This window comes from Parasteatoda tepidariorum, chromosome 8 (genome assembly GCF_982258835.1).
Source record: "Parasteatoda tepidariorum strain Cologne lab strain chromosome 8, Ptep-v5.0, whole genome shotgun sequence".
NCBI classification, from domain to species: Eukaryota; Metazoa; Arthropoda; class Arachnida; order Araneae; family Theridiidae; genus Parasteatoda; species Parasteatoda tepidariorum.
The window spans coordinates 21,526,510-21,549,006 of NC_141762.1; the positions used below are offsets into that span (position 1 = coordinate 21,526,510).

Below are 22,497 nucleotides of genomic sequence, written 5' to 3' on the forward strand. Positions count from 1 at the left end.
AAATGTAAAATAAATTTCAAAGACTTTATATGATCATGATAAAATAACTAGTTTCTGACAAAAAGAACTCTTTTTCTTGATTATATTAGCCACCATATCGAAGGATTTTTCAGTTTGAAAAATGAGGGTGGAAAATGAAGCCTGACATTGAAAATATCTAGCAAAATGCAGCAGAGATAACACATGAGAGTGCTGGAATCTCACCGAACTCAGCTCAGTAGACGTGTACATGCGGACTCGCAAGTATTTCCTCAAACATGTAAAATGATTGTCGATTTCAGGGCCGGATTAAGCGTACTACCATACCCTAGGCCAGGGATGGCGAACCAATGGCACGCGTGCCATTTATGGCACGCGACACAATATTTCGGGCACGCCACCGATCATAATTGTTATTGCTCTATGAATTGTTATTACACAAATGTCACACACTATGAAGCATATTTATCAATTAGATTAAAATTCACAAGAAAAACAAGCAAAATAATAAACAATTATTAATAAATAAAATTAACAATTGATGCTAAAAAACAATTAATAACCATAAAAAACAAGCTAACAATAAATAACTAGCAAAAAAATCAACAGTCCTGCTTAAACTAATATCTCACAACTTATAAGTTATTTGTCATTTAATCTGCAATAACAGAAGTCCCACTGATGCTACTTTAAGTTGAATTACGAGTATAACTGAGACATTGCAAAATGTATTTTCTTTTCAATGTAAATAAAGAGTTTTAAGTTGATAGTATTTAGTATTATTATTTTCCCAATAATTATGAAGTCAAAATTATTTGACGGCACGTCTGTGATTTCATTAAACAATTTTTTAGAAAAAATGGCGCGTTGGTTTATAAAGGTTTGCCATCCCTGCCCTAGGCCATTCAAATTTTTGTGGCCCTTAGAGTACATTTTTTTCTCATATATTTTTTTTTAAATTCAAATATAAAAGTATTTATATATCTTTTCATATAAGAAAGCATATTTAAAATAAAGATAAATAATAATAAATTAAATTTCACTTTATTTTATTAAATTAGAACTAAACAACTATCATAACATTTTGAAAAATCATTGTTTTCGTTAATTTTTTAAAATTTATTTTCAAAAAATGCATTTTAAAGGGACCCCTGGCCATGGCCTAGTCTGGCCTAATGGGTAATCCAGCCCTGGTCGATTTGACACACTATGGAAAGACGATAGGCCGAAATGATTGTGGTTGAATGAATGAATTGTGAAAACGTTGAATAGAACAATGTGAAAAGCACGCTTTTGCATTATACGTGGCGAAAATCGACATGGTAATGAAGAAAAAAAATTGTCATAGTCGAAAAGGAAAAATCGATCACTTTTTAAAAACGCCCCATGAGAAAAAATTACCTTTAAGAGCTTTTAAAATTCGAAAATAAGCACCTTCAATCACTTTTTAAAACGCTACGCACCATGTGACTTAGCTCCTTTCGTTTTCCAATCAATCCTGCCACCACACTTCAGCAATATTTTTTATTTATTTATTTATTTATTTTTTTTAAGTTTTACAAAAGCCCACCCCTTTAAAAGGTAAAACCCAATCATCTTAGATTAAGAGTAACGATCCAATAAAAACTAAAACATTTTTAACCAATCCTGAATTAAAAAGGGGGCCCCATTAAACACCGCTGGTCAAAGGTAAAAGGGATTTTTCTCATAGCAAAAACCGGATGCGTAAATATCGTCATCCCAAATAGGTATTCCAAATGCAGGGAAATTCATTTATCTTCAATATTAAGGAAATTAAATAAAACAGTAAAATTAATATGAATATTAAATAAGTTAAAATAAGTTATATATTAAGTTACGATACAATTAAAGATATCTAAACAATGTCTCTTCCACACGTTGTTTCATTTTCTCCTAATATCATGCCTTACAACAGTGTTTCCCAGACTTATGACTTTTGTGTACCCTTTCTAAATTTTTGTAATGCTGCGTACCACTAATAAAAAAATGAATGTATTTTTTACTAGAAAAAAATATCACCAAAGTTAAAAATCACAACTGGCTGTTGACACCACTAATTATTAACTGTTGACTCTGCAAAAAATAGCCAATAGAAAAATACGTAATCGTAAAATTTTCACAGCTAGCTTTGTTTTTAAATAAAATTTTTTGAAATTTTCGTTTGTTGCAAGATATTTCGCCTAAGAACGCGTACCCCCGGTAAACTGTTCCCGTATGGGAAACACTGCCTTACAACAAAGTTCAGTTTATTATTTTTAATACTTTCCTTACAACGTATAGCACTTCACGTATGCAAAGATTTATTATTGTGTGAAGACTCAGCATTTGATCTCGAATTTCGTACTATTGCTTATCATCTGAAATAATTGTTTATTTTTCCACGACCATTTTTATTATCGTAGTGTTTTCTTAAATTGAAAGAGAGAAACATGTTTTGATGACTCTTGATTTTCACCACCACCATTAGCTGTGTAAAACTTTACTTTTCTGTCATAACTTGTACCTTGATTTAAGGAATATAGGAAAACAATTACCATTCTTGGAGACTGATATTCAATTTGTAAATTGTGATTGGGAGCGGTATAGCCGAGTTAGGCCCTTGCGTACTGTAGAACTACACATTCTATTTTTTTTATATAACCGTCGTTGAACAGTCGACCCAATTTTATGAGTTCACGACTGCTAATGTTCAATTCCGTAGCCTTGTAATTTTGAACCCAATCCAGAAGACAAAGGAACTCCTGGATCGAGTATTGGGAGAAATTTGCCTTCGTGGAGGACTTTTTGATGGAGCTAACCCGCATTTGCGTTACATGGACAGTAAGACCGCGAGAACCTCCCACGGTTAGCCTGACAGCAAGGGGACTCTAACCCATGATCCGTCTACCACTGATGATATATCACGTCAGCACTGTGGTCGGTGCAAGTCGGATGCAGAATTCGTATCGACTGGGATTCGAACTCGGTTCGCCTCATTGGAAGGCGAACGCTCTATCACCTGAGCCATCGTGGCTCTCATGTTCTTTATTTAGGAATTACGAACTATTCTTTATTTAGAATAGGCTCTTACAACTGTCAAAACCCTAGCAGCAAAATAACTTGGGCCCAAAATGGGCCAATATTCATGAATCTTGGAGAAATAAGGGTAATAATCCGTTATTTTTCCGATATTGTCCTTATATAGATTTGTTTGATTCACCCGATATTTTTTACTGCCACTATCGGTCCTGAATAGAATTGTCAGATTTACCTGATATTTTATATCGATTATTTAGCCAATACAGGTTATATATTGGCCAATGTAGGCCCTATATAGGCCATTCTAGAATCAATATTAAAAAATCTAGACATCCCTATATTGGTCGCTCGGTGAATATTCTTATAGGACGCATAGTGAGCCAATTTGGAACCCAACTGGGGCCAAGGTAAAATTTATATTTATAAATAATTTAAAAATTTCTCAGCGGTGTTCATTTTTTTATCACTAATTTATATTTATATGAAAAATGTGGAAGTAAAACTATTTTAAATAGAAAAAACACAAATGTCATCCACGCTATCAGACTTAACTTCCGTCATCAAATAAAAAGAAGACAAAACAAATAGATTTCATGTCTGGATGAATGATTCCTAGTTCCGGATCATCTAACAAAGAAATAACACATCAAACATTCATTGTCTGAAAGCTTGATATAAATTTGAACTTCCGAGAGCTTCGTCGCTACTACTGCTGCATCAGAATTCTCACAGAAAAACAGTCGTCGCCAAGCGAATGGCAATATATCGCCAAACGCGCCACACTTTCTCCGGGACGCTAGATTTTCTTCCCCCTTTTCATTTTCGCATCTCCTCTTCATCCCATGGCATGGCCGTTGTATTGAATGTTGACGCTTATCGGCGTCGCTTCATACACGCGTTGCGCTGCCATGCTCGAAGCTGACATGCCATTGGTCACCCCAAATGTGTCCCTTAAAACAAAGTAAGGCAATGACATATTTTGTGATGTATTTTTATATTTTAATCATGTGTGGATATCTATTTTAAATTTCTGATCTTAGAATGTGTCGGTTGTATGGGGGAAGCCGTGTTTGTGGGAGGTAGTGTAATAACTATGGGTGTGTGACATATCTTGTAAGTTATTGCTTATATTGTTAATAATTGCTTGATTTTTGAATGGTATTAATTTCTTGTTTGAAAAGGCAGGTTAACATTTAACATCATAAGTGTAGAGATATTAACGTACAACAATGTTATTCTTTTTATTTCATAGATTATTTTTTCAACGATTAATTTTGAGAAATACATATCACATTTCTGTTACTTTTATTCATTTTTATACTATTACGGACTATTTATTTTCATTCTTTTTAATCATCTATGAAAAGAAAAAATGTTTTCATTTTTTTGTAAAATAATTGTTACAATTTAAGCAATTACCAAATTTTTTTTGTTCATATAATGTTTATTTTATTATTCAAGTTTTATTAACTAATTACCTTTATTGTTTTAATAGATTTATAACAGAGAAATTTATTTAGTTACAGCAATTTTAATCGTTATTGAGACTCAACTTTTGAAATATCTGAAAATCTTTTTCTTTCTTTTTTTAGATATTGCTTTATAATACAGATAAGTTTTCGCCGTATTTTACTTTAACAGTGCCTTATTATTAAAAGTTAAATCGTTATTTTCATCATTTTAAATCATTCGAAAAAAACTGAATTGAAAGTTTTTCTTTAGTTAAAGCTTACAAGAACACCTGACACTCAACAATTTAATATTAAGTGACTAATAGTTTAAACTTTCTTTTATGTTGCTCGTTGTATTTATGCTTCATTATTTCATAAATGGATATTAAGTATATTATGTTGTATAATACGGTTTAAATCACTGAAAAACAAATAAAAATTTTTGTTTGAAAAGTCGTATAGTTAAAATTTGTTTTTTCAGGAATCATTTAACAAATTTCGTTAAATTTTGTATTTTGCCATGTAAAATTATTTACTTTAAAATTATGAAAACAAATGTACACCTTTATAATTCAAAATCTTTTTGACTATTATTAAATAAAATAATAATACAAAAAATTTCTAAAATTTATTTCTTGCATAGGATTATCTTTTGACCAACAAACTTAATAAATGTGTGTAAAAAATTTCCTATTCGCTTAAAAAAAGTTCTCGAGATATGGCGAAATACACACAAAGTAAAATTATCATTTAGGGCTCCATACTTTGGATCGCTCTCTTGACCAATCTATGGGGACCATACTTGCAGATTGCGGCTACTGCAAGGTCAAAAATCCGAAGGAATTTTTTTAAAAAATAAATAAAAAAAGGGTATTATTGAGAGAAAGTACGATTTTGTGTCTGATTTTGTAACTAAAAAATATCGTTTACACTAATTAATTAGCATATTTGAGGTTGCCTCTCGAACCATTGAGATTGAGTCCTAAAACGTAAAGATCCCATCATTAGATCAAAAGTTATTCAGAGTAGTACGTTTTTTTTTTCCTACTGTGTTCACTTTATACAAGTTACTGTTGTTGGATATTTTCTTTGTATTAAAATTAATCTTGCTCATTTGTATTTGCTTGATAAAAGCTGATAATAAAGCCAATGATACATTAGTTATTAAAAAAAAAAAAAAGTACTGCCATTACATTGGCATTTATTAATTTTGTTAACTACTTAAAGTTATGAGTTTTACGTTATCCAACTTTATATATATATTAAAATTGACAGCGCGTTAGATACACAGTGTAATCTGATATATTGAATAATCTATTATGAATTTGCCATGGCCTCCTGTAGTTTGCGACTGTCTCCTCTTTACCTGTATATTTTCAGATTTCTCCGAATTTGTTGAAGAATTTTTTAAAAAATAATAATAAATGAATAAAAATTGGTGATAAAATATTCACTGATGGTTAAAATACTTCACTTATTCCTCAACAGATGGTTTTAATGCCAGTACTGCAGTATGTTGAGTGTTAATTATTTCAGTCGAGCCGTGATGGCTCAGTAGCTAGAGCGTTTGCCTGCCAGTGAGGTAAACCCAGGTTCGAATCCCAGCAATGACTGGTCGATACGAATTCCGCATCCGGCTTGCTCCGACCACAGTGCTGAAGTGAAATATCCTCACGGCTAGAGTCCCAGTCTAATTGTGGAAGGTTTTTGTTGTTTTCCTCTCCATGTAATTCAAATGCAGGCTAGTTCCATCAAAAAGTCCTCCACAAAGGCTAATTTCTCCCTATACTTGATCCAGGAGTTTCCGTCTTTTGGATTGAGTTCGGAATTACAAGGCTGCGGAATTGAACATCAGTAGTCGTGAACCCAAAATTGGGTCGTTTAGTAAAATATCCGTTATTTTATTTCTCCAATGTTGGTGGGTATGTGAATACTGGTACAGACTATAAGGATTGAAAAAACATGATTTAATTTTAAAAAATTTTTAAGCCATGTCAACATGATATAATTCCAATCATTGAAAATGAATACCAGACTGGATCTAAGAAAAAATCAATGCAGTTTTTGGCGTATATGCATTTATATGACCTCTTTGCAAAAACGAAAAAATTGGAAGTAAACCAATCAAATAATTACTGAGATATAACAACTTGGAAGAATTTTTTTAAAAATGTAGTTTTCTTGACGTAAAACTGTCGTGTCAATTTTTGCATCTCGGACACTATGCAATTCATTAACTCTAAATCTTAAATTACAGTATAAAAAGTAAAACTATGCTGTTCTGTTAAAGTTAATGACACATAGTTTCCGACATTGGTTTTCCGTTATAATTACCTTGGTAAACTTTCACTAGTAGTTTCTTTAAGTTGCTGTATCTCAGGAAGTATTTCATCGATTCTCTTCAAATTTAAAATTGTATAGCCGTGGTGGTTCAGGTGATAGAGCGTTCTCTACACTATGAGGTGCCTCAGGTTCTAATCTCAGCGGTGGCTTGTGGATACATATCCTGCTACCAACTCGCACCGACCAGAGCGCTGATGTAAAGTATCCTCTCTGGTAGACGGATTGTGTGTTAGAATCCCCTTGTTGTCGGATTAACCGTGGGAAGCTTTCGTGGTCTTCCTTCCCCTGTCACTCAGATGCAGGTTAGTTCTCTTACAAAGACCCTTCGTGAAAGAAGGTTTGCCCCCATACTTGATCCAAGAGTTTCCTTGTCTTTTGGGTTGGGTTTAAAATTTCAATGCTACGCAGTTGAACATGGATATTCGTTAACTCAGAATTAGGTCAGCTGTTCGACGCTGGTTCTAAAATAAAATTTATTATTTTTATTACTATTATAACTTTCGATTATAAACTTTCTTTTAATGTTGAAAAAAAATCAAAGTAAGTTAGACCTTTTTTTTTTCATTGTATTAAAAACTTTACTAACGAAAATAAAGAAACTTTTTATATATAAAGGAAGCAAAATTAGTTAAAAAGTGTAAAATGCCGGAGCCTGGAGCCGAAAAATTTTAGACGCGTAGATACTCCAACTGAGCTCACAGGTAATAAGCTAAAATTTCAGCTCCGGGCTCCAGTTGTCTGGTAAAATGTCAAGAGAATGAGACGACTTGTATTTAGAAATGGTTATTTTATGAACGCTAAAGCAGATTTTATTCAATGCAAGCTCCCGTTTGCATCCCTGTTATTCATACAGGGTGTTCCAGCGTCACCGCTCTTTATAAATATTTCTTGAATCCTGGTTAAAAAATAAAGTGCAAGAGCCTGATGAGTAATGAGATTAAGAAAATGTAATCAAAATCTGAAGAATTACAATTGCAAATATTGGGACTTGTAAATATCAAACCAGTTTGTTTTGAAAGTTTTAATCTAGCTTTACTCTTTAATGATTTTATTTTATAACCGTTGTTGAACAGCCGATCTATTATTTGTTTATTATTTCATAACCGTTGTTGAACAGCCGATCTATTATTTATTTATTATTTCATAACCGTTGTTGAACAGCCGATCTATTACTTATTTATTATTTCATAACCGTTGTTGAACAGCCGACCCAATATAGAGTTAACGTATAATATCCTCAGAGGCAGACGGATCATAGGTTTAAAGCCCCTTGCCTCCCGGTTAATCGTGGGAGGTTTTCGTGGTTTTCCTCTCCATGCGAGTTAGAACCATAAAAATATGCCCACACAAATCCAAATTTCTCCCAATACTTGATCCAGGAACTGCCTTGTCTTCTTCAAATTACAAAGATACGTAGTTGAACATAGGTGTTCGTATATTCGGAATTGGATCGGCTTATTCAACACGACGGTTATATAATAAAATCTAAAAAAAAATCTGACAAATTGCATACAAAACTTGACGATTTATAATTTCTTTTCTTACATTTTTTGTGTTCCATTATATTTTGAATCACCATGCACCTTAAATTAAAGTGAAAATGAACCATTAAAAGAAAAAACGGTGAGAAAAATAGAGTAAAAAACCTTAGTGACCTTTATTTTACTGTTAACTGTCACCTAATTCACATTCTCGAACTAAACTGTCTAGAGAACATTTCATTACAATATCGGTAAAGAACCATTATACAAGCAGCCGAGTTAGATTAGATTTATTGTTCCGCATAACGCAAACGATACCTAGAAATCTTTCTGCCATCATGACGCCTTTTCGTACGGACATAATTTGCTGGAAAAAAAGAAATCATAAATAGTTGAATGCACGTATGCCACATAGCACGCAAGTTCGCAACATTTAGAGCGAATGTTGCAAAATCTTACTGACGTTACAATATCCTTGTTTCATTTTAAATGGAGCTACATTTTAGGTTATATATATTGATTTTGAATATATGTAGAAATATTTAAAAATTTGCAAGGTTGCGAGAACTTTGCCATTTCGTTTCTTTTATGCAAGTTAAAAATGTATCATTGATTTCATTGTTACAGATATAGGTTCCTGACAACCTCTCCATAGCGCGTGGAAATGCAATTTACCCTTCTCGGCCACTGTCGTGTTTGTTGTTTGTTTTTTACCTTTTTCTCTCTCTCGGCTACTGCGGTTTTTCTAATTTTGTTTCTCATCTTTATTTTTCTATTTTCGTAGGCAATTTTACGTTTTATATTTCGAATAGCTTTTGTTTCTTATTATTCAAGTCTGGCAAGTCTTGAAAATAGGCGTCTGTTTTTGAGCGTTTAAAGCGTACTGTTTTTTTTTTTTTTTTTTTTTAAACTGTATATTTTTGGAATGAAGGAATCAAGTAAGATCTTACCGCTTCAGTTTCTTGTGATTATTTATTTGAGAAATTATATATCAAAAAGAAATTTCTTTATTATATATTATTTTAATTATTTGTTATATATTTAAGAAATTATATTTCAACTATCTAGCACTGATTTCGAACTTTGAAAAATAGTTTAAGCGCAAAAGTAAGAAAAATAAATAATATCGAATAAAATTATATTTTTAGCGTATTTTAAATTGAAATTAATTGAGGCGAATTAAGGACAGTGGCGAAATGTAGCGAATGTAGCGAAAATCGATTCTATGAAGAACTTTAAAAATATTCGTTTCTAACACATCCTGTATTATGTTGCTTCCCTGTTTCGAAATCGGAAATATTAAAAAAAAAGTCTGACATACAATACAAAACAGTATATTTTCAAAAAAAAAGAACAAATTTTATGCTATAAAAAAGTTCCATTAAGAAAATTTTATAAATTATGTTAGTATAATGAGGTTTTGGTTTCAAATTCAAAATTGAATTAGAGTTAATAAAAGATTCCGGTTAAAAAATATAGTTTTAAAACCATATAATTAGTACTTGTTTAGGGTGCGTAGCCTTTTTAAAAAGTGCTTTACGGTGCTTATTTTCGATTTTTGTTCTTTAAAAGCCCTTAAAGGTGCTTTCTTCATTGGGAGTTTTTTAAAAAGTGCTTAATTTTCACTTTTCGAAAATGAGATTTCTTTCTTTACAATGTTGATCTTCGCCACGCATTATGCAAAACGTGACGTTCACATTGTTCTATTCTATGTTTTCACAATTCATTCCAACACTATGCATTTAGGTGTACTGTCGGTCCGTAGCGTATGAAAGTGCCAGTCATTGTACATGTTTTATGAAATACTCGCGGGACCGCATATGCGTCTACTGAGCTGCGTTTGGTGAGATTCTTGCACTCTCATGAGCAACTCTGCTGCATTTTGCAAGATATTCTCAATTTCAGGCTTCATTTTCCACCCCCTGAAATTGAACTAAAAAATATCTGATCCTTTTATGGTGGCTGATGTAATCAAGAAAAAGAGTTCTTTGTTAAAAACTAGTTATTTTGTCATGATCATGTAAAGTCTTTGAAAATTATTTTGCATTTTGTTAATGTATGTAGTGCTTAAAAAGTGCTTATTTTTTGTTGTTTGTTTTGTTGTTTGTTTTGTTGTTTTGGTTACGCACCCTGTTATGAAATATTAATATTATGATAAGGAATGCTAATTTTCGATTTTATTTATAATTAATTATAATTTTTTTTATTGGAGTTATAAATATGAATGAAATTACTTTAAGATAACCATGTTTTCCTCGATGTTCACAACTAACTTTAGACTACAACTAGTGTCTAATATACGTTTAATATCTAACATACACTATGCCTAATATCTACCTTAGTAATCAATATGCGATTAAAATATTCATTTTAAATAGTTATTGAACCTGATTAAATATCGATCTATAAACAATATGATGAAAATATGTCTCGAACATAAACGAATGTGATGGTTAAAAAATAGTTTAATTATCTGAAACCAAGTTAAGCGGATCTTAAGTGTTAATATGAAAGTCTTTACATTTCTACGTTTAAGAACATGTTATGGTCGTCTGTAAACGATTTAATAAAAACTTATTCTATCGAATTTTCTAATAAAGACGCTTACAAATACAGGCAAATAAAAGTTGATTTTTTGCTCTTCCAAATCCGTTAAAATCTTAAACTTTTTTTTTCCCCATAAGGTTTTATCTGTAAAACAGTGCATTTTTCTTTTGTAAAACTTTTTTTAATCAATCATCAGCGTTACACAGGAATTGAACTTTATTTTTTCCCAAATGTAACAAATTGCCAGTCGACAATGTATGGCGTATGATGGTTAAAGCAATAGTTGTATCGTATGAATGTAATTTAGTGAAGAAACACGTTAAGTGATATTCTAAAAATAGTTAAGTTTCCTGTTTTTAGAACTTGTTATCATTAGCTGAAAACGTAAAAAAATAAAAAAAATTATACCATATTTTTAAATAAAAAAGTTCAAAATGCAAAAAAAAAACAGAAAAAAAACTGGTTTCTGACGATTAAATATATTCTAAAGTTGATTTTTTTTAAAAGAAAAATAATAATTATGCATTGATGTTAATAAATAATTTATTTTTAAAAACATTGCCAGAAAACTATTCTATTAGTTAGTAACATTTAAAATGTGATAGTTAAAGAAGTATTTGTACTATATCAAAAGGAAATCATCTAAACAAGTTAAGTTTAAGAACATGTTAAATGTTATACTGAAAATCTTTAAATTTCCGGATTTAAGTAAGTATTATGGTTGGTTGTTAGCTTCGAAATGTTTATAGACTGTATGTTCCTTCTAAATCCATTAAAATTTTATCACGTTCTCCCAAAAATCTCATGTTTAAAAACATTCCTTTTTTTGTTTAAAACGAAGCGACTTTTTATTATTTTTTAAACCTAATTGCGTTGAACTTGATTAAACTGTCAAAACTAATATGCCTTTTATTTGCATCATAACGAAAGATTATAAACCGTGTACATGATTGTCGTTCGCAAAATTCTTCTTCAGATAGTTTTGTTTACGCTTAGTTCGCGAAATTAATCTATTCTAAATGAAAAGCTTGAAGGCGCTTGGCAGGGAATTTTAAGGCAAAACAATGAGAGTGTCATTTATGGGTCGTAAAACGGAAATTGACCGGCTCTCTTTGCGTTCGTATTGTGGTCTTTTTATTAGTCAGAACCTATGTTTAAAGACGAACAGAAAAAAACTTTTTTGATCCACTTCGGTTGCCTCCGAAGATTTATTTATATTTTATGGTCTTAGCTGTGAATGAAATGAATTGTTTGGTTGTGGCTTCGCTCTTGCGTATCGCGTATTGTAATCGGAAAGGATTATTGCTTTTTTTGCATTGATTTCGTGCTTTTTTTGTGAAGTAATTCAAAGAAAATAATTTCATAATAATATGTTTTCATACAAGAAATAAAGTTATTCAGATAATCTTATTCTAAATAATTTACTTACAATTATTATGTAATAATTCTTTTAAAACTTATCTGCATTTTAGTATTTCTCTGAAAATTGGGGGTTGTTATCGCAAATTATGTGATACATTTAAGTTAGGTGGGTAAAAATAATTGAGATTTCGCTCTGACTTTAAAATTTCATCTGGATTAAAAGTGTTGAAAATTAGGAAAAAAATACTTGTTTGTATCATAGCTATTTTAATTTTTTTTCTTTGTTTAATGCATTTTAGGAAGATAGTTTTTCGATATAAATCTAACAGTATACGTAGTCAAATCACCATACTGTTTGTCCCATTAAAAAATAAAAAATAAAAAAATGGCCGTCGAGTTGAAAAATAAATTTTTTAAAAAAAGTACGGTTAGCTGATTTATAGGTACATACCATCTATGTATTTTACATACAGAAAATATACCCCTGTTTTAAAACATTCTTTTAAAAACATTACCTTTGCTGCCTAGACGCACTTAGTTATTTAATCAAGAAATCCAATAATCTTTCCTATAGCTTTTAAAATATGTAAGCTATATTTATTTGTTTCTTAGCTTTGTTATTTAATTACATACGCCATGTTTAAAAAATTACAAAAGTATTTTAAATACGAAGCGCATTTATGTTTTATTGCTAACCGAATAAAACCGATTAGTTTTTCAGTATCGCGTGGCTAGTGAATGTCTAAGTCCATTATTCTAAGCTTATTGTTCGTGTGTCAAATTTATTTTGTTGTTAGCATAATTAACTCTTAACATCAATTTGATTTGATTATTTGATTGGGTTTCGTGCGATTTTAAAACCGTAATTTTTATTGCTGATATTCTTTTTAATGAAATTTTATTTGCATTGCAATCGGAATTTGTTTTTTTTTGTTTTTTGTTTCTTAACTATTGGTAATGAAATCGAACCGTTTTGTTTTTCAGTTATTCGTATTGAAAACTAAATTTTGTTTAAACTCTTAAGTCTCTAACAACAATTTAATTTGATTATATTAAAAAAGTTTCGTGCTATTTTTAAACCGTAATTTTTGTCAGTGACGTACTTATTTATAAAATGCGTGTATTTAAATCGAAATTTTTTTTACAACCCTTAGGACTGCTAACAGCAATTTAATTTGAATATATAAATAAGTTTCGTGCTTTTTTGAAACCCTAATTTTTGTCAGTGAAGTACTTATTTACAAAATATGTGATTTATTCATATTTGAAATCGAAGCTTTTTTTAATTCATTTTTATTGATTTTCTCAAAATAAAATTTATGCATTTTATGAAACTGCAAAAAAGTCTATTATTCATTTTATTGGGCTGAACGACATATGCATTATTCATCCATCATTACGTTAATTATTTATTCCATTATCGCACTCATAATGTATTTTTTCCGTCAAATTTTCAAGGAAAATAAATATCCTGTTTTTTAACAGCAATGACAATAATCTGGAAATTTTTATTAAGAATTTATACCTTAGTGCGTAAACAGTATTTCTAATTCTATGTATGATTTAAAACCAATTAAATTCGATTAATATTTTTAGACCTTCCAAAATTTATAAATGACTAACGAAGTTTATCTTTTTTTTTTGGCATGGTTTCTTATTTTTTCCATTCTTGTCAAACGCAGAATGAAAAATTACGACATCGTCTGCTATTGTTGTGATTGAATCCTTAATTTATTAACTGCTTCGTGATTTAGGATGCACTATGCATTGTGATAGTCTGTTGCTGATCAATATGCTGCTAATTTATCCAGCAATGTGACCTTTTCACAAGTAGGACTTCTGGAACCTTTACTGATAAATAGGTATTTTATGCTAATAATTTATCAAGCTTCATTTGAATATAATCTTGGAAATGTTTTGAAGCAAAATTGATTACGAAGCAAAATTAATGGATGCATCTACAAAAAATAAGAAATTACATAATAGAAATTACCGTCAAATGATTAGTTAAAAATGTTATTCAGAGACGATTGCACTCTGGAAAAAAATCCGGATTTCTGGAAATCATCGATCACATTTATGTATAAAATTTCTTGTATATTTTATTTAAAAGTATTAGAACTAAAATTTATACTTGGCATCACTTTCATTTGTAAATATTTTTTTCTGATAAAATAATAAATGTGATTAGAGATAAAAGTAAACTTATACATAATTATTCATTTACATTATGCTGAATATAATTCATTCAGAATTTCATGTTTTGAAAATATGAATAATTTAAACTTATAACGACATTAATTTTTTGAAATGCGTCATTAATGATTTTGCTCGAGAAATTTTCAGGATTTTTGAGTTGGACTCACAATCACCCCAGAGTATTAAATCGCGCGTTATTTTAAATTTTTTTAATGAGAGATTGTGTGCATTTTTTTTCGTGAGAGAAATGTATAATGCAGCACTCAGTTACTAAATTTCAATTTTATTTTTCTATAGATAAAGAAAAATATTATGTGATACATCGATTTCAATTGCAAATTTCATTTTCTTTAATGGAGATAATGAAAAATGTTTATATCGTACGACAAACATTCTCGACTTTTCATTTTTTTTTCAATAATTATTAAATTAGATAATATGTTCCTATTATGCAGAGATGATTCTTCTCCGGAAAAATCCTGATTTTTCGGTAAATGCGATCCGGAAGTTTCCGGAACTCCAAGGTCCAAAAGTTTCAAGAAATTATTGATCACATTTATGTGTGAAAAAAAAATTATGTTTTATTTAGAAATATTAGAACTCTAATTTATACTTGGCATCTCTTTCATTTGTAAATATTTTTCTGGTAGAATAATAAATGTGATTAGAGATAAAAGTAAACTTATGCATAATTAATGCTGCATATAATTTATTTAGAATTTCATGTTTTGAAAATATCAATGATTTAAATTTATAAAGACGTTAATTTTTTGAAATACGTAATTAATGATTTTATTGGAGAAATTTTCGAGATTTTTGAGTTGAGCTCACAATTACCTCTGATTATGTGAAGTTATAAAAACAGCGAAAGATCATTTTGTATTAAAGATTAATGGAAAAAGTTCATTTATACTCCATCACAAAATTTCAATTTTTCTCATTTAAATTAAAAATGAATAGCATTTATATTGTACGATGCATGGTTCAATTTTTCTATCTTTCTTTTATTTTACTTATTTATTTATTAATTTTTTTTAATTTGTAGAGTGAAAAATATTTATATTTTATGATATACCAATTCCGTGTGGACAGATCTGAATTATTCTTGATACTGAAACTGCAGGATTAAGTTGTTCATAGCAAACCTTGGCATTTTCTAAAATATCTTAGAAGACTTAATGTCACCATTATTCCTTAGAAATGTCAGTTTTCAATTTTTCTCTTGGGGTCTATTCGCATAGTGAGCATTATTTTTCAGTGGCCAAATAACGTAGGCCTATGACGCAAACATTAACCTTTAGCTCGTTTCTTATCGACGTCCAAAAATACGAATGAGAAGAGTAGTAAAGAAAAATCTTTCTAACCTGTAGGGTTTTCCAAGCGATTTTTTTTTCCACCGTTATTTTTGTTTTTAACTTGGGCGCCCTACCCCCTTCCCTTACACTGTGCAGCTATATATAGCTGTAATGTGAAACGCTGTGTCCCTTACTGTGTTCTATATATGGCGGCAAGAGTATCTTTTTTATTCGTACATCTGTTAATTTATCTCAAAACGCTATCAGGTCATCAGCTGTCATAAAAAGTGTCGAATATTATTCGAAGAATGAGATTGTTTGTCATTTTTTATTGCAATTTATCCCATTAGCTTCTATTACACTCAATATATCAATCATTTTTGCCCATTAGGAAATATCTTCATTAATTTCTTGCAAACAGATTTGTTTTTGTATAATTCGAATACTTTTTTTTTTAAAGAATGATTATTGGAACTATTGTTTTAATGGGGAATATCTATGTTGCTTTTTCTACCTTTGAAATTAACAATAAATCTCTAAGGCGTGCTTTCTATTTTATGGTACTTAGAGAACATACTTAAAGAAATTGAAAAACTTTCTGCAAACATAAAATCTCAAGAAACTTTCAGCAAGCATTTATTAACTCTTTAAACTAATTTCAAACATTTCGTAGCCACCTCATTTTGGCGAAATTAGTTTAAAAATCACGGATATTTTTTTTTAAATGTTAAGTTTTTGTAGAATTTTATATTAATTTATAGCACAGGATAAGTTTGGTTAAAAAAAAAAACTGAAAAAAAAAAATTCAAGAATGTTAAGTGCAAAATCACTTTTCAAATTATTGAAAAAATATTGAGCGAGAAAAAAAATGTAAGTAAGAAGCATTGATTAAAATATCGATGCGAAATTTTATTTATTTATTTTAATTGTATGAATATGAATTTCTATGTGTGATTTTTAAATCGCCCGAATTCGAATCTCGAAATTTAATTTTAAAATCGCTCGAATTCGAATCTCGATATTTGATTTTAAAATAGCGTGGATCGGAATCTTGATGTTTTCATTTTAAAATCGCTTGAATTACACCAAAATATGCTGCAGAATTTTTTTTTCTAAAAAGGATTTTGATATTATTTATATCATTAAAAACAAAAGCTTAAATTGAAAATTAGTTATTGTAAACATCCACTATTTATGAAATAGTTTGCTCAGAGATTGTGTTTGCTTTATTCTATTCAAAAATCAAAAGTTAAAATTAAAAAATTAGAAAACTATTCTAAAAATCCAGTGTTACTGAAATCCTTTGTAGTGTTAACTGTACGTGCTTTAAAAAATGTGACACACAGCCTTAAAAGTACATCCCATTATTTTACAGTTGATAAAATTCCATTAACTATTGCTAATACTAATTCTAGAAAGCTAATGTGAAGAAAGAACAATTAACTAATAAAATATGCCAAGGCCGAGGTGTCTTACTTGTTTCTTGTGTATTGTTTCTTATCTTATTAGTCGTAGCATGTTATTTTAATGTAGATTTAGTGCCCCATCTCTAATCTCCGTGGTATGGGTAAAATATTTTAAATCTGCAAATAATGAGAAATTCAAGTACAAATACGATAATTTTTCAATTTGTTTATGAAAATTACATTTAAACTATTGTTAAAACAATCTTCTAATTTATAATGAGTAGATCTTTGAGATTTATGGAAAAAAATATAAATAAATTGCTTAAAGAATTATTTTATTATAACAGAAAGAAAGGAAAGGTTTCGCGTTGTTTCATTTGAAGATACCTATTATTAAATTTTCTGTGCATTAGCATTAATTTAAAATGTAAATACTGATTCATATTCGATGTTAAGCTTTGAAACAAAGTTTTGAATAAGGTGCTAACTAATTACTCGTAGGAATTAATAAATATTTTATACGGTGATCTGAATAATATTACAACTTGGTGGATGAGATGAAACACATTTGATTATTTTGCTTATTCTGGGAACAAAATAAATAGGTAAAAAAGAACAACGTGGTAAATTCGATTATAATTTCTGACACCATTGATAGACTGATTGATTTAATGCTCTAAGGATGAAATATTTCCCGATTTTTTTTAAATTCAAAATAATATATGATTAAGTTCAGATGGTGTGTGACTCGTTCACATGTTTAAAAAAAAAAAAAAAAAAAAAAAAAAAAAAAAAAAAAAACATTTTTAGTATTATTATTATTACATGCGTAAACAGCTCAAATTAGTAGTCCATAAATTAGTCAAATATCAAAATTCTTAGCCAATGGCAAATCTTAATTTTTATGTTGCATTTTTTTCCCATTGAAAACTTCAAATCAAAGTACAAATTTACTATCAATTAAATTTACTACCAATTTTATGAAGTGCAAATTCAAAACAAGAGTCATTTTGCACTTGGTGTAAATGAGCAATGAAAGGAAAAGAGGATGAAAAATGTCGATGTTTTATTGTCTTTGAGGAAAAGAAAGAGGAATTGGTTGAGGTTAATTTTTGATAACTTATTAGATTAGAGCAGTAATGTAAGGATAAACCCGAAGCGACATTATGTTACTGTCGCATTATTGTATATGTTATTTCCACGTTATTGTGTATGTTATGGTCACGAGAAAACATATTTTTTGCAAAAATAGTTGGATGATAATATGCATCTTGCTACCACTCAATCTGTTTTATTGACGCAAACTGTAGAAAAGAATATTCGATATCACGTGATCCGGCAACGAACGTGGTAATCTGTATTTTAAGGTAATTTGTCTCATGCGTACATTATTTCTCTTGTTGCTAAGCTTACATTACCTCTGGACTTACTGTAATTCTAATTGGTGTGACATATCTAACCTGAAATTACTGTAATCGAATAAAAAATACAGGATTTGTTCAAAGAAATTCCTTTTGACTATTATTTTTCCTGGATCTAGGGAAATTTTTTTCGATAGAAAAAATCTTTCGTCAAACTCAATTTTTTCTCCGAAACTTACGATTTTATCGCATTTGGCAAGGTGGCGAATGCTTAGCGCGGGTCCTGCATAAATTATTGTAATAAAACCGAACGCCTGCATAACTTATTATCTTAGGTTGGGATTTTCACGTAGGAGGTGTTGACCTCTATGATACGTTTTATTAATTTGTGCAGGTGATTGTTAAAGTAGTGAAATCAGACGCAAAAACATCATTAAATAAACATCGTATTTTCTTATTAATTTAATTAAAAGCATCAGCGGATTCTGAATTTTTAGCATTAAAATTTGGAATGAAGTCATAATTTGAAAAATGTGGACAAAGCCCCGAATTTTTACTTATTTCGCCTTTTTTTAGGACATATTTCGGAAAATTTTTGTGCATGTTTGTAAAACTAGTTTATTCAGGATTTATTCCCTGCATATAAATAAATTTTTATTTCTATCTATTATCTAACCTTATAATAATAATAAAAAAAAAATTTGAACTCTAAAGTAAATAAATTTATACATCAATTTTAAACTGCGAAATTTTAAGATGTCCAAATTTTATTTTATAACCGTCGTCGAACACCCGACCCAATTTTTGGTTTACGATTACTAATTTCCAACTCCGTAGCCTTGTAATTTTGAATCTAATCCAGAAGACAAGGGAACTCCTGGATCAAGTGTTGGGAAAAATTTGTCTTCGTGGAGGACTTTTTAATGGAACTAACCCACACTTGCGTTACATGGAGTGGAATAACGCGAAAACCTCCCACGATTAGCCTGACAGCAAGGGAACTCTAACCCCATGATCCGTCTACCACTGCTCATATTTTACGTCAGCACTGTGATCAGTGCGATCCGGGTGCGGAATTCGTATCGAACGGTCATCGCTGGGATTCGAACTCGGTTCACCTCATTGGAAGGTGAACGTTCAATCTACTGAGCCACCACGGCTCAAAATGTCAAAATTAAAAAATAAAGCGTTCAAGAGAAAGTGTCATATTTAGATGAAAAATTATTCAAGTACTTATCCCTTTCCACATTTTTGCGCCCCTTTCATTGGAATTCATACTGTTCATTTATTGAAAAAACTAATTAATTTAAATTCAGTATAAAGTAAAGTTTTCCTATAGTTTTACTTTTCAGATATTATAGTAGTACTATAAAGTGTATGTCAGCGTCATGATCTTGTTCGATTAAACTTCACTTTTGATTTAAATTGCTTCATGTTGTCTATTTTTATTATTACATTTTAACATAGATGACTCTATATCTGCAAATTAAATTAATATAACGTTCGAAGGTATTGGTCCTAATCCAACTACGGCAATGAAAAAGGAGTTTTAATTTTTAAAAAATTTATTGCTGCTCTTAGATAGTACAAAATAATATGTCACAAAAACTATTTGTAGTCAACAAATAAATAACTAAGTTTCGTGGTTTTGGAAGTTTTGTTTTTAGGAGGAAAGAATTATCTTATTCAGTAATTTGTTTCCCAAATAATGAAATTCCAGCATCTTATCTTGTTCAGTTAAATAATATGTGTCCTCAACAAATTAAGAATTTATCTTATACATTAATATCGGGTTGAGTAAAAAGTTTTCCGCCAGGGGAGATACCTCCGTGCCAGCAGCAGCCATTCCCGTGGTAGTTAACCTTTTCTGAAATGGGCTTTTGCATTTTAAAGCTGAAAGTTGGAACTACACAACTGTGTAATTTGTTTGTCAAAACTTTATCATCTTGTGCACCAGAAAAGTGCTTGAAATGGAGCTATCACGTAAGCAGATCAGAACGATTATGTACTATGAGTTCCGAAATAAACTCAGTGTAACTGAATGCCACAAGAAAATGTGTGAAAGTTTAGGTTTCAATACTGTTTCTTATGATACAGTAAAAGTTTGGTTTCGAAAGTTTAATAGTGGAAATTTCAACATTGAAGATGAACCACGTTCTGGCCGCCCTATTGAGATTGATTGTGACCAATTAAAGCAAATTATTGATCAAGACAGAAATGTTTCAACATGATCCATTGCGTTAGAGCTTGACGTTTGCCAAAAAACAATAGTAAATGCCCTCAAACGCATAAATTTAACATTTAAGTTTAACCGCTGGGTGCCTCACGAATTGACTGCTGAAGACAAGAGCAAAAGAAAAGCGGCCTGTTTGGTTCTGCTCAGAGATCAAAGGAAAGAGAACATTCTGGACAGAATTGTGACCTGTGATGAAAAATGGGTATACTACAACAATACTAGCCGTAAAGGAGGGTGGTCAGCACCCGGGGAATCAGCAGGTTCGGTTGCAAGACGAACGCTAACTAACAAGAAGGTCCTTCTCTGTATCTGGTGGGATTGTCGTGGAATTATCTACAAGGAGTATCTGAAAAGCGAGCAGGCTATCAACAGTACAATATACAGCAATATGCTATTCAAAGTTAGCGATGCCATTCGCGAAAAACGAAAAAACGAGTTCAGAAGGAAGGTGGTTCTCTATCATCAAGATAACGCCCGGCCACATGTCAGTGCAATGACCGGCTGAACCCTCTACACACTGGAGTGGGATTTGATGCAACATCCACCATACAGTCCAGACATGGCACCTTCAGATTACTATCTGTTTTCACATTTGCAGCTGCATCTTGATGGCACAATCTTCCGTTCAAATGTCGAGGTCATAAATGAGGTTGATCGCTTTCTGGACTCGCGCACCTCCCAGTTCTTCGCAGAAGGGATTGAAAAGTTGCCAAAACGTTGGCAGACTATTGTTGATTTGAATGGAGATTACTATCCTCATTAACTTTGCTGATTTTCTATCTATTTATCATTTTACAGGATTGTTTTTTTTTGGCGGAAAACTTTTTACTCAACCTGATATTTGTTTCCAAAAATAGGGACTTATTCTGCTCAATAATGTTTGTTTTCAACTGTAAGGAACTTAGCTTGTTTAATGATATGCGTTCCCGACTAATTAAGAACTTATCTTTTTCAACAATATTTGTACCAAACATAATATTGTTCCCAAATAAAGGTATAGTCCTAATCCTAGTTCAACTTCAGCAATGAAAGAGAAGTTTTAATTTAAAAAAATTACTGCTGCTCTTAGATAATACAAAATTAATTGTAATCACTAAAACAATAATATTTGTTTTTAACAAGAAGGAATTTAACTTATTCAATAATTTGTTTCCCAACAAATGAAATCCAAGCATTTATCACGTTCAGTCAATAATATGCACAACAAATTGTTATTGTTCCCAACGGTTTTAAGAACTTAGCTTATTCAAAGATAGTGTTCCCAACTAATAGAGAACTTATCTTTATTATTTGTCCCAAATACAATATTGTTCCCAAAAAAACTTCAATAATATTTACCCCCCCCCCAGAAATTAAGAACTTATCCCAGAAATAAAAAAAGCTTGTTTTCTATCGAATTTGAAATCATAATGGACTGCAAAGAAGGAGGATGACCTAAAATTTTAGGAAACACTAAGAGGTTGATCGATAATTTTTATAGCTAATCTGGTAAATCCTATTTATACTGATTCCCCCTCCCCACCTCATCATTTTAATGATCAAAAACTTTTCTCTCTCACTCTCTGTAATATTACAAATTCTCGAATATAAAAACCAATTTGGCCCAAATGATCCCATTTGTTGAATCTTTTCCCATTTTCATTGCTTAAATATTTCATAATGTTTTTGTCAAAATCGTTTTGGACAATTCGAAATATTTCTTTTTTACTCTGGCGACATTATGATTGAAAACAATTGGAAGCGGAACATCTGCCGATTTGTCAAGAAAATTTACCCTATTTATGTGTTTTTCATTTCA

The 22,497-nt window shown here is 30.5% G+C and overlaps 1 protein-coding gene across 8 annotated transcripts in view; it reads left to right on the forward strand.

Moving 5' to 3' along the window:
• LOC110283197 (beta-1,3-galactosyltransferase 5) overlaps positions 1–22,497 on the forward strand; it is a 123,410-nt gene that overhangs the window by 77,855 nt on the left and 23,058 nt on the right. Inside the window, exon 1 of one of the 8 annotated variants that reach the window (XM_021148000.4) lies at positions 3,828–3,979. The exons of 6 other annotated variants lie outside the window; for them this stretch is intronic. The gene's annotated coding sequence lies outside the window, so the exon portion shown is untranslated. Of the gene's footprint in view, positions 1–3,827; positions 3,980–22,497 lie in introns of those variants that run through there. One more of the 8 variants, XM_071180615.2, reaches the window with a different exon arrangement.